The sequence below is a fragment of the Triturus cristatus genome, chromosome 8, assembly GCF_964204655.1.
Source record: "Triturus cristatus chromosome 8, aTriCri1.1, whole genome shotgun sequence".
NCBI classification, from domain to species: Eukaryota; Metazoa; Chordata; class Amphibia; order Caudata; family Salamandridae; genus Triturus; species Triturus cristatus.
In genome coordinates this window covers 668,879,721-668,893,072 of record NC_140591.1, presented here as the reverse complement: position 1 = coordinate 668,893,072, position 13,352 = coordinate 668,879,721, and the positions used below count along the sequence as shown (strand labels likewise).

At 41.8% G+C, this 13,352-nt stretch overlaps 1 long non-coding RNA gene across 1 annotated transcript in view; it reads right to left on the bottom strand.

Annotated features, from left to right (window-relative positions):
* The window catches only part of LOC146802529 (uncharacterized), a 58,442-nt gene extending 52,799 nt beyond the window's left edge, over positions 1-5,643 (bottom strand). Inside the window, exon 1 of the long non-coding RNA XR_014967408.1 lies at positions 5,610-5,643. This is a non-coding gene — a long non-coding RNA (uncharacterized LOC146802529). The remainder of the gene's footprint in view (positions 1-5,609) is intronic.
* Between the last annotated feature and the right edge of the window lie 7,709 nt (positions 5,644-13,352).

The window sequence follows — 13,352 nt, the reverse complement described above, 5'->3', positions numbered from 1 at the left end:
CATTGTGATGTATTAACAGCTCTCATTCTTAGAAAACAGGTAATCCTCCAATCACACCATGACCGTGTCATTGCAATGGACAATGCAAAGCACACCACTACCTTATAGCTAGGTTTGCGCTATATAAATGCTGCATACATGAATGCAGAAATACTTGAAGCAGACATCAAACTTGCCTCCAATCTTCCACAACTCCTTCCTATGTGGCTAGCTTTTAACTTTCTCTTAAGGATGAACTTACCGACATTCTCTCAAAGTCACCTCCTTTGATGATGACATTCTACCAACCTTTGTATTGAAATATCATCATAGGAGTGCCATTATATACTTCCTCAACATTGTCAATGCCTTTGATAGACAAGGTACCTTCAATGATGAGGTCAGAAAGAAGACAGCCCCCCCGCCCCCTTTTGAATCAACCTTTGATAGACTCAGGTAATCCTCTCAATAACCAACCCTCTACCATTCATTAAAAAAATATTGGGAAAGCAATCTCCACCCAACTGACGGATCAGATCAACAAGTCTAAGCTTCAATAGGTAACAGTTTCCTTATACATTACAAAAACAGCCCTGCCTCCTGATTTTGGTCATCCTGCATTCTACACAGTCAATGATTAAACACTGATAAGCTTGTGTTTCAAACCACTCCTGCACTCGATCATGTCTCACCTCAAACCTCCACCAACTCGAGATGGGTACCTCAAGATTTCAGACAACCCCAGTCTTTTGCTATTTTCCACACTAAATTCACATACAAATGCTGTTGGAGCTCAGTCCAGTCAGCTCCTCTGTTCACACTTCCTCAACCACAAGGCAGTGATTTATTTCCAGAACCTCACTAGGGATGATCTTGCGTACCCTTCAACTCATCAGCCCATGGGCCTTGATTTCCCCTGGGTGGCGCCATGTTCCTGGTGGGTGCATGTTTGGGCTCGGACTGCAGCAAGGGATGAGTTGCCAGCTCACTTTCATTTAATAAATGAGGAGAAGGTTTGGTCTAGGAAGGGCTTTGGGATTTATGACACATTCAGATGATATTAGCAAGTGGGCTGTCCTGGCTGTTTGGTCTCATTCTAAATCTTAGTGTGCAAAACATTTTCAGCAGCCACCAGTTCTGCTAGTATGCAATAATCCTTTTCTGCTGTCTGGATCTGCTCTTTATACTTTATTCTTGTGTGGGTCTTAGTTAAAGGATCCTATGAACCTTTTGTCTTATGATGTATTTGGGATATTAGAGACGTTTTATTGGTTTTTAGTCCTAAAGTCCTGGCAATATTGCCTTTCTACCACATTCCAGAGACTGCCATTGTGTTGGTATTTCCTGGAATCAGTTTGATTGAAATGTGCTTTAACAGCACTACCCTGAACCCTGAAATGTTGGAAGAGGAACGAATTTCTGGCTAGCCTTCACTCCAGATAATAAAGCAACATAGATATGTTTGTAGCAACGACGTAGTAAACCTATGCCAACTTAAACAGGGGTGCTATGGAAGCAGATTACATTGTTTTATGGCCCATCTTTACTTTCAATGGCCCTTCTTAACTTGCATCTCTATCTCGCAGGTCTTTGCACATCAGAATGAGAAATTAATACATTCCGGTTGAATATACCTAAACTACACAGCTGTTGAGTGGGCCCAAAGAAAACTCACAACAGCCTAATACAATAAAGAAACAAAATATTAAAAGGCCAAAAAAATAAAACAGTTAGAGGCAAATGGAGTGAGACAGCACAAAGGAAAGAAAGTTCAATGCAAAGAATGAAAGAAACAAAGAAGAAAATTGGAAGCATGAAGGAAAGAAGGTATACTACAACATGGAGAATAAGGAAGGAAGGTGTAAAAGAAGCGAAAGAAGGGTAAAAAAAGAAAGATTTAAGGATGGAAAGAAGTGAAAGAATAAAGAAATTGAAAAGAAAATGTGGAAGCAGAGAAAGAAGCAAAGCTGAGAAATATAATGAAATAATAAAGAACAAATGTGAAATGAAACAGTGCACAGTTGAAGGATCGAACATAAAAAAGAATCGAATGGAAGGAATAACAAAAGAAAAGAAGCAGGGAAAGTACGAAGGAATGAAAGGAGCATGATAAAAATAACGGGGGATTAAGGAGAAAAGAAATCTAAAAAGGACATGGAATGAGAGAAAAATAGTAAGAAGGAAAGAAATATGGACAGAAAGAGTAAAAAACACAAAAAAAGATGATGAAAAAACGAATGAAAGAAGCATTGAAGGAACGATCAAAGAAGGAAAGGAGGAAAAAAATGAATGAGAACAAAAGTTCAATACTGGCTTATGTGTAGTTTTTTTGCCAAATTCCCTTAAAAGCATGCTAAAATATGCATCATGTTGCATAATTTTGTGTGAATTTTCCCCAGGAATGCAATTTACATGGATTCATAGGATTGGTTGGGATTGCTTAATTTACTCGCTAAGTGGGGGTAATTTATTTTTCTGGCTAGTCTCTTGGGGCCATAATTATGGTCAAGTCACGTCGTGCAGAGAAGCAAGACACCTTGCTAAGCTGCCCAGCGTGATAGGGAAAGACCAGGAATGTGCTCTATTTATGTCATTATAGTGCATACCTCCCGCCTTTTACCCTGTGCTTGCACCCTTTTGGCTGCCTAGCACTAAAGTAGCACCCTTGGGTGCTGTGTTGTAAGGAGGATTGTTTTTATCCAGAGAGGGGCACGTACTTGCACAAAAACAGTCCCCTGAGAATTTTTCCTCTTTCTTTGTGTGCTGCAGATGAGAAATGAAGGTATTTCTTCTCGCTATGCCTCACCTGGGGACTCGTAGGTTTTTGGCACTTTCCCAGGTCTACCACTGGTAGGTAGCTTGGGAACACCCACGCAACACCCATGAAATAACCTCCCTGATCCAGAATAATGCAAAGCTGCAATTCGGGCAGCGTTATATTCCTAGAGATTTATGAAGCCATTCGGGCCAACCCAAGGTGGCCTTGCAGGCTACGTAAATCTCATTTTAAGTTGTATCATGCCTACACCACGTTGCGTAGTCCAAGAGAGATGAAAAGGGGCCCATAAATATGCCCCTTGGTTTGTAGCAACATTCGTGATCTTTATCACCCACAGAAATGCAATTTATTTTACTCTGATGCATTGCTTGGTTTTGATACAAGTGATGGAATGAAAGAATCATATTTGGCTATAGGTCCTACAAGGTCATGGAGCTTGCATTGCTAGTTTCAATTAAAAGGGCCAAGTATACTCTATCATAGGCACTTGCTGATCAACATTTTACATAGTGTTTTTTTCTGACATCGCTTGAACCACTACTATATAACTGCCAGTCGTGGATAGTTAAACCAGGACACACCACACAATTAGGGACACCAGACAAGATGCAGTAGCATCGCTGAAACGATGAGGCACAAGAAGTGCTGCTAATGACTGACCACAAAAGCATGGAGGTATGTGCAGGTGAAATCATTTGGAGCTGCGTGACGCAACACTGCTGATTTCAACTAGTACTGATCAAATCCCAATCAGGTGGGTTCAGTGAGAAATATTGGGGCTCATTTATGAGGAGTGTGTATGTGGCTATGTCCTTGGCACTTAACCTGTTGTAAACTGGATGTTGGTTTCTTAATAGCAGTACATAGTTGACCAAGTTCCTGTGAGTGTGTTTGTATTTAAGAAGGCAACTTTAATAGCTCCTTCTAGTATGCCTTAGCTTGATTTCTATTCCATACAAAAACAATGCAATTTAACAATAGTTCTTATACATGTAGCTAATGAGCAATTTCTTGTACCTCTTTTTAAAAATGTAAAAAAAACCTATTAAGCATGTGGCGACCAGGCTGAGAGCCATACATGTTAAAAAAGTCTAAGCACAATGCAAAATTCTAAGCACTTGACTGTCAGCTATTGAGGAAGGAAGCGGTGAGGATATATATATACATGCAGGCAGTGCTCTATTCTTGCAAAGGAAAGAAACAATTTAGAAGGGGTGCTTGTCATTTTTAGGAATCATTTAATTAACCTTCAACAGGTGTCCACTTTTTTAGAACATGACTACAACTATATCTGACTGTGTTGAACAACGTGCTGCAATGCAAATGATGTAGCGCAAAATCATTTTTTAATTGTAGAGGTGCATTATAATCGCATGTGTAGACTGCACGCGCATATAACCATTTGTCAAGTTAACCTAAGTGTTAGGATCTTATAACGTGAGAACATGAATATGAACAGCCTAGGCCAAAATATAGAATACATGAAGAAGTAACATGGAAAATTAAAGTAACTTGCAGAGAACAATAACTGAAATGCTCCTGTTGCAGAACTGACAATCATTTCATTATTGAATGTGCTTATTAATCATGCCATTTATATGTAGGTGAAATTATTAAATGGATATGACTCAATTTCTATATGACTTTGAGATGTTCATATTCTATTTCTCCTATGTTGGCTGAATTTTGTAGGCCTGAAATGCATTTTCCCTGGGAGCTCTCAAATTAGAGTTAATAATTGCATTTCATGTCAACGTTGGGTCTTATTCTTTCTCACACTTATGTTGCAGGTGGAAAAAGATTCACTTTTAGCCAGAATAATGTATTTTGGGAGTTAGGCAAAGAGAGAAGGGGATACATTGAACGTTGATACTGATATGGAGAACTGTTCTAATTTCTCACCGAAGAGAGCCTGGGAATCAAGGTCATCTCGCCATCGCTCAGGAGCATCGCTCTCCAGTGGAAAAGTACCTATGAGGATGTGGCCTGACCAGATGGTGTGACCCGAAGAGGATCTTGGGAAGTCACCTGTAATATTGATGTATGGTAAATAAGGAAAGAGTGACAACATATTGGGACCACTTTCTGCCCCTAACCATTTGCACAGCCGATTGCATGTGCAGACATTTTTTCACCAATTTCCTTTTTTCAGACTTTTAACATGTCAATTATCACTCCATTAATAATACACGCTTTCGCTTGCGATAATTCACATCCGCATGCAAGGAAATGCCATTTCCCAAGTTTCTAATGCTTTTGCTGGGCCATCCGAACCTCTCTTCAAAAACATGACTGAAGCCAAATTCATCAATAGCAGTTTATTGAAGTCCAATGCATTTCGGGCCTCTTGGGCCCTTCGTCAGGTAAAACTGTAAATCATAATTAAACATACTATAGTGTTCCATCCATAGATATGCACACGAAAATCACATGTACAAACAAAGCTCATGTTTAGAACAACTCATGTTTAAAAAAAACTTTTTTCTTAGTCTCACCAATTCATTACTTACGTTGTTTACATTACTAAACAGAATCGCCCCTGGTGTCTCTGACAAACAGCTCGCTCTGCCGTTAATGCCTCAAACTTCCTTTCACTCGGTGAATAATTACTCTATTTTAAACCCGACTGCTTCAACCCTCGATATTCTCCTCTCTTCTTTTCTCAACATTCAAACAAAACCCTCCCTTCTCACCCATCCCTTTCCATATCTTACTTCACCTACCCTGTTATCCATCCACAAACCCCGACCGGCATCAATCCATCCCGCCTCCTACATCAAACTTCCATTCCCTTTCCCCTTATTTCAGCGTCTCCCATAGTCTCCTTCGCCCTTTAATCCTCATCTTATACCTGCTAACAAACAGACGTCCTCCTTACACCATCACAGGAAAAATCTTTCCTTACCCTTTCCAACCTCCTTGCTTTTAAATTCGACTTTTGCCCCTCCTCTACAGCAGCCCTCCCCCAAATCTCCACGTAATTATCACCTGCGTCCCTTTCAAACACCCAAACTTCCAGAGACACTACAACACCCATAATGCTTTTCTTTGGTCGTATTAAGAAGTTCTAGATCGATAAACTAGTTGATGACATTCCTCAATAAAGTTATGTTGTGCCACTGTAAACCTTAAACAACTGCTAACAATTTAAATGAAACATGCGCTCTGTCCAATATTCATTACTACAATTTTCCACATTCTTCTGACACCATAAAATAAACTTGCTTTGTGAACGTAGTTGTTCCGCCTTGCATGAGGATGGCCACTTTATTTCAAACTGTTCCTTTTGTTACTCTGGTCTTCGTGGGTGCTAACACGATCGGGCATATCTTTCATAAACATCATATTTGTGCGGGTTGCACACCTTAATTGACTTGAAATGAGTTCATCCAAAAACATTTTTTAACGTCAAATTTTCACGTTGCGTGCTAAATGACGTCGTGCCCAGCCCAAACAGCACAATGCACAATGACTTCCAAGCCACACTAGGGAGAATGAATCCTACAGTCTGCAAATTTATGAAAGCACTGCAAAAATAACAGAGCTACCAACAACAAATATTTGAGCAATCACTAACCCAAATTATACCTAAAATCAGTAAACAAACCAGTAGGATGAATAACATACTTCAATATAAAGTTAGAAATGTTATTAACAACAAAAGGAGTACACTACTTAGAATCAGCATCAAAATTCCTTTTATAAAAAACCTAGCTCCCTTCATGCTAATCAACAAGCCTAGTTAAACACCACCATAACGTAATAATATTTTGCTCAGTATTAAACAAATATTTTTACACATCAGTCAAAAACATAGAAATAAAATAGAAATAATAATTACTTTTAAGAAAGCATTAAAGGTCAGCACATCAGCAACCACAAATCACAGCACTAGAACTAAACACAAAACTGAACCAAGTAAATCCAACACATAGAAATGTAGCATAACACATTATACTTACAGCAGATACACATTGCAAAAAAGATAACAATTCCCACCCTGAATAGATAACATTAAACTCTCAGTTCTGTAGCTGTAGATCTTTGTCCATGCCCATGTTGTCAAAATACAACCCACCAAGAAGCAAATATAAACTCCAAAAACACACAAAAAAATGCAAAAAGGAACAGTTCAAGGTAATCCATCGAGGTAACCCAAAGACATGAGGAACCATAAAAAAACCGGACAAAGTGAATGATAACAGCTACAGGAAACCTAAAAAATCAAAGGATATTAAATATAATAAAATCGGCTTACTAGAAACCAAATTAATATCCTTAAAAAATAGACATAAAAACTATAGGTCCATGAGATGACTTCTGATCGATAAACCTGTGAAAGCATACTATACCAACCCTTGCAAAATGCTATTTTCAAATACAACATAAACATGCCAATACAATTATCATAAACGCAAAATATAACATGAATTATCTAAAATATCACTACAACTAAACCCTAGCTAGGCCTAACACACAATACAATTAAACAAGAGGACAAAAGCAATGGTGGTCCACAGAGTGAGCCTGAAGGCAATGCTGGCTCACTGCAGCACCTGCACTGTCGTGCGCACATTGTTACATGGCACACAGTGAACGCACGACAGTGCAGGTATTGGGGAGGACAACATGTGCCCCTAGCCACAATGCCATTGTAGTAATCAGGCAGTCAGACCAGCGAGAAGGCAGCGGTTGGACCTCTAAATCTGATATGGCAGTCTTGGGACAGCCATACTCGCAATCAAGGCCTGAGTGCAGATTGTTGGAGATGGTCCCGACCACCCAATTAGGATGCAACTAAACACTGTTCGGTCTCATTCCTACATTTCCCTATGGGAGCATGCATTACGGCCCTAAACCGGCCATAATGCAGGCTCCCATAGGGAAATTGGAGGTGTCATTCATCTCTGCACCCTCGTGGCAGGCACCTTAAGGTGCCTGTCACGAGGTGCAGGGATCAACAGGCCCCCAACCGGAGGACGCGCACCCAAGTGGGCTCTGCTAGAGGCCCCTAAACATGCTTTCCAACATGGTTTCCATGTCAGACAGGCTGGCATGGAAACCATGGCAGAAACCGTGCATCGTAATCCCATGGGTGGAAAGGCCTGCCCTTTGGGATTACAAGCCGGTGCTGACTTGCCGGCAGGCTCAAGGAGCGGGCTGGATTCAATTGCCACCGGCTGCAGGAAGATCGCCATCATATTACCCCGAATGTATAATTCTTTGAATTTTCTACAACACACTTGTTAACAAAATGAAACAAGGAAACTTTAAAATCATCACTATTTAAAATCAAATATAAAAACTTTAGGATTAAAATTGAATATCTAATGAAACAATTACAATGTGACTATACGTAATATAGAAAGTTATAAATAACAATTTATTTTATAACTATTCTTTCCAAAACCAAAGGGAAATATTAAAATATAGAAATATATAAATTACTACATAATAAAATGAGTAAACAAAGTGCAACATTAAACCATATATGAAAATATGTAACTGAAATATACTAAAGAAAATCACAGTACAATTCTAATGTTTTAATGAACTTTGAAAATAGTGTTAACATAATGTAAAGAAAAATAATATTTTATGGCCTGATTATGAGTCTGGCGGTATAACCACCAGACTGCTGTTGCTGAGGTTGGGAGAAAGCTACCAAGCCAGCGGCATACTGACTGCCGTATTATGATTACACCCCTAGGCTGGCATTGTTGTGACAGCAGTAACTCGGAGGCGGCATGCTTTGGTTCATAGAGAGGCTGAAGCATATGCCGCCATCATGGCAGCGCCACTTGCACATCGGGTGCACTGCGTAACATGCACTATGTCGTGCATGGCACACAGTGCATGCACAACCGTGCAATGAATGGGGGGCACATCATGTGCTCCCATGAACTTTGCCCAACGGGCAAAATCGCCATAGTTTCCTGTTTGGAGCCTCTTCATTGCCTTTCCGCCAACCTTTTCATGGAGGGTTCTCCGCTATGAAAAGGTCAGAGAAAAGGCAGGTCGTTATTGGGACGGTGGTGCAGGTATCAGCACCGCCTCACATCCACGGGGCTTTCCCCACCTCTGCTACAGCAGGATCTAGGATCCTGACAATGGCGGCAGTCTTGTGGTGGTCCCGACTGCCATGGTCATAATTGGGTGGTCGGACTGCCGAAGTGGCTGTGGTTGGTATGACACAGCAAGTATGTCGGTCTTTGGACTTCTGCAATCATACGCAGCTCCTTAGTAATTAATATATCAAGTTTATCAAAATTATGAACATATACAAAAATAAGAAATCAAAATTACAAACCAAAAATCTTAAAAACATTTCATCAAATATTTTCCCATAAAATATAACATTCTAAAGATAACATTTCCAAATTAAGTTAAATTAATAGAAATGTTATTAAATATACTCATACTGTAAATTGTACAAAAGAATTTGAACAAACATATTTTACAAATCTCCCCATGCTTATAAACCCATCATCCCACTCCTACAGCATAATAAAATGTACAAACATTAGAAATTACTAAATTAAATCAATTAATAATATAGAAGGCAAAAATGTGCATATAATGCTTATTAAATCATTAAAATAAATAACAAAATAACGATAAATATGATATTATGCACAACGATAATTTAAAAAGTTATATTTTTCACAGCGATATTAAAAATAACAATTCAAAGGGTATTCTTATCTCTGATATTTCTGTCCATGATATTTTGGGCATCCCTATATTCAGGACACAAAGGCTTTGTTTACTGGTACTTTTTATTTGATATTTTGTCCTAACACCCTTCACATGTGTTGTTGAGGATGTGAACATAGTTAATACTGTACACCAAAGGCCACCAGTGTCAGCCATGTAATAAACAGGTTGAACAACATGTGGGACTGATGGCCTTCAATGAGGAAAAGAGGGGTTTCTTCGCACTTCATTACTTTTCTCTCGAGGTTTGTACATGGAGAGCCTTCCCCAAACAGTTCTGAAACCTCAATGAAGTACCTAACAAAATACCTTTGAGACAATTATTGCTACCACAGCATATTGTATCCTGATTTAGCATTCCATAGAAAAATAGGAATGCTTCTGTTGGTCTTGACCCTCTCTGCTGGGTCATCCCCAAACATTTTACCTTCCCCCTCCTCTTTTCTGAAACCATTTTTGTTGCTTTCGTAGTCTGAACACTTCGCCACTGCTAACCAGTAGAAGTGGGAAGTGAACTTCGCTTTGTTGGGGGAGGTCATGGAGTTTTAAGTTTAAATGTGCTTATTAGCTTTTTCAAAAATATGAACTCAACACAGAGACATGAGCAATGCACTGCTAAAGAATGTACAGGCCACCTGCAGTCTGGTATCCACAGGAAGTATCTTAACCATACAGCGTATATTGTAAGCCGAACCAGTGCTCTTCATAAAGTGGAAGTCCATAATACACACTCTGCCTCTTTTCAACCCAAAAACAGAAACCCCTCCCCGGTCCGGTGAACTCTGTGACTCCAGCAATAAGTCCACAATCCATAGTAGTAACAGCATACATTAAGCAACCAGGAACATTGCTTGTTCATTCCCTAGATCTGAAAGGTGCAACACTTCGGGCTGGGTTATTTAATTGAACTCAGACGAGAGCAGTGTTAGGAAAGGTCGTCAAACTTTCTGGAAGGAATCTGTGGTGTTTTGTAGAGTGGCTGAAATTCGTTCCATCCCCAAAATATACCAGAGCCTGTGCAGCCACCCTAGATGTGTGGGGAGAGTGGAGGAACCCCAGTGTGACAGTATATTTTGCAATGCTGCCCCCAACGCTAGCCCCATTTGGCGGCCTCTCATACTTTTAAGTGGGAATGTGATGGGGTTGGGGAGGCCTAAGATAATATAAACCGGGAGCCTTGGGATCTGCCTATCGAACAGCTCATCTATGATATCCAAAATGTTAGACCAATAATCGGCCAGCAACGGGCAGTCCCACAATATGTGCAACAGTGTGCCCTCATTATCGCAACCTCTCCAGCATTTGGGGCTCCTTTGTGGGTTGCCTCTGTGCAAACGGGCTGGCGTGAGATACCAATAGGTAACTATTTTCATGGCGGTTTCTATGCTGGCCACGTTACGCGCTGTATGCTTCGCCCTGTAATAGATCCCTGCCCAGTCTTTCTGCGTGAGTGCCCGGCCCAACTCTCTCTCCCACCTTCTTTGACTCGGGGTGGCCTGCGATTGCGGGCACTGTCGAAGCATATCATACATGTTGGTTATTAGCCCTTTGTCTGAGGTTTAGGTAATCAGCCATTTTTCGTATTTGGTCAATCAACGGGACCCCTGTTCTTTGATCTCCTTTTGAAGTACCCAACGCCTAATTTGCAAGTACCTCATTCTTTCTGATTCTGGAATCCCGTATTCAAGTTTCAGTTGAGTGAAAGGGAGTTTGCCCTTTAAGTCAAAAAGATGGCCCACCGTGCAGCATGAGGTATCTCTCCACGCTGAAAAGGCCTTATCAGATATCCCGGGGGAGAATTCGGGGTTGCCAAAGAGAGGTGTCAGGGGAGATGGGAATGTAGTCAGCTTCTTTGCTGTTGCCACTCCATCCCAGACTGACATCACCGATTTCATAATTGGTGACCCCATCAAGCCTCTAGGTCATTGGGCTTTCTTTAAAAAGGGGACCTTCCATAGAGGGATCCCCGTCAATGCCTTGTCTTGAAAGAGCCATCTTTTTTCCGATTATGGCCTTGCCCATTCAACCAAATACCACAGTTGCGCAGCTTTATAGTAGCTAAGGAGATCTGGTATTTCCAGCCCACCTGCATCGGGTCTCATATATCCCAGCCCTTTACTCATCCTAGGTTTCTTTCCGGCCCAGACAAACTGATTAATTTCTCGCTGAAGCGAAGCAATCACCCCTGGGTGAGGCAGCGCCGGCAAGGTCTGGTACAAGTAGAGTACTTTAGGTAGAAGGGACATTTTAACTGCTGCTATTCTTCCCAGCAGCGAGAGGCAATGTTTACTCCAAGCGTCCAGATCTTTTTTCACTTGCTGTGTCAGCCTAGCGTGGTATAGGTGAGTTGTTTGGCTCACAGACGCTGCCAGTTTCAGACCCAAGTAAGGCATAGACTCCACCATCCAGATTCCTGAGAGCCATCCCTCCTCAGGGTCGAGGGCCTGAGGTGATGGATTCAAGTTCAGTATCAGGGATTTCCCCACATTGACCCGATAACCCAACACAAGACCGAATGCGTGCAGCTCCTTTAAAAAAGCAGGGAGGTGATCTCTGTGTTCCGTCAATGCCGCGATACCGTCATCAGCATAGAGGCTAATAGGATGAGTCGCACCTCCAAACGGTATCTCCTTTATGTTGGGGTTATCCCTGACCCTCTGTGCCAAAGGCTCAATGTAGAGGGCAAAGAGCAAGGGGGACAGCGGACAACCATGCCTTGTGCACCTCTGAATGGCGAATGAGCGGGAAGAAACACCATTCACTCAAATAGAGGCCATAGGGCGGGTGTAGCAACAACTTACCCACTCTCTGAATTTCTCACCCAAGCCTACCTTGGACATTGAACCCCCAATCCACTTGGTCAAATGCTTTTTCAGCATCGACCGTTAATAGTATTGTCTCCATGTGCGTCTGGTGGGCCTTGTCTATGAGATGGAGTACCCTCTTGGTGTTGTCCACGCTCTGACGGGATTGAATAAATCCAGCCTGGTCGGGCTCCATCAGGCTCAGCATACAGGTGCCCAGTCGAGCAGCAAGGATTCCTGTAAAAAGTTTAAAGTCAACGTTTAGTAAAGATATGGGGCGATATAAACAGCAGCATTGTCTATCTTTACCTGGCTTGGGCAACACCACTATGGCCGCTGCCAGCATGGATGCGGGGATCGGGCTTGCACTCCCAAAGAAGTTGAACAACGTTGTCAGAACCGGGGCTAAGATGTGGCAAAATTTCTTGTAGAAAAGCGGGGAGAAGCCTTCCGGGGTGGGGGCCTTGAGCAGCTCAAGGCGTGAAATTGCTGTAATCACCTCCTCAACTCGGAGAGGAGCATACAGAGCTGATGCCTGATCAGGGGTGAGCGTGGACAAAGTAATAGATTGTAGATAGTACAAGGCAGCGGATTCTGAGGTGGTATCTGCTGTGTGTAAGCTTTCGTAGAATTTCCTAAAAGTGTGGGCAAGCTCCTGGTCATCAGTGACCTCCCTCTGTTCTGTCTCTCTCAGTGAAGAAACCTTAGTTTTCTGTCTCTGGGCTCGCAACCTATTGGCTAAGAGACGGCCCGTACGATCCCCCCAACGTAGTAAGTGTGCTTCAGCCTGACTGCGGCATACTTGGGCCTATCCAGGTCTATTCCAGCCAGCTGCGCCCTGGCTGCTTTTAGCTGCTTTCAGACCGGGGCACGCCTGTCCTGCTATGTACTCTTTCCCGTTTGTGCATTTGGGCTGCCAAACTAGCTCTCAATTCCTTATTTTCGGCCGCTGACAATGCTATAAGCTCCCCCTGCACTACTGTCTTCATTGCTTCCCATAATGTCACTAATGATACGTCGGGCATAGTGTTGATGGCAAAGTATTCCTGGATACTTATGGTTAGCTGTCGGAC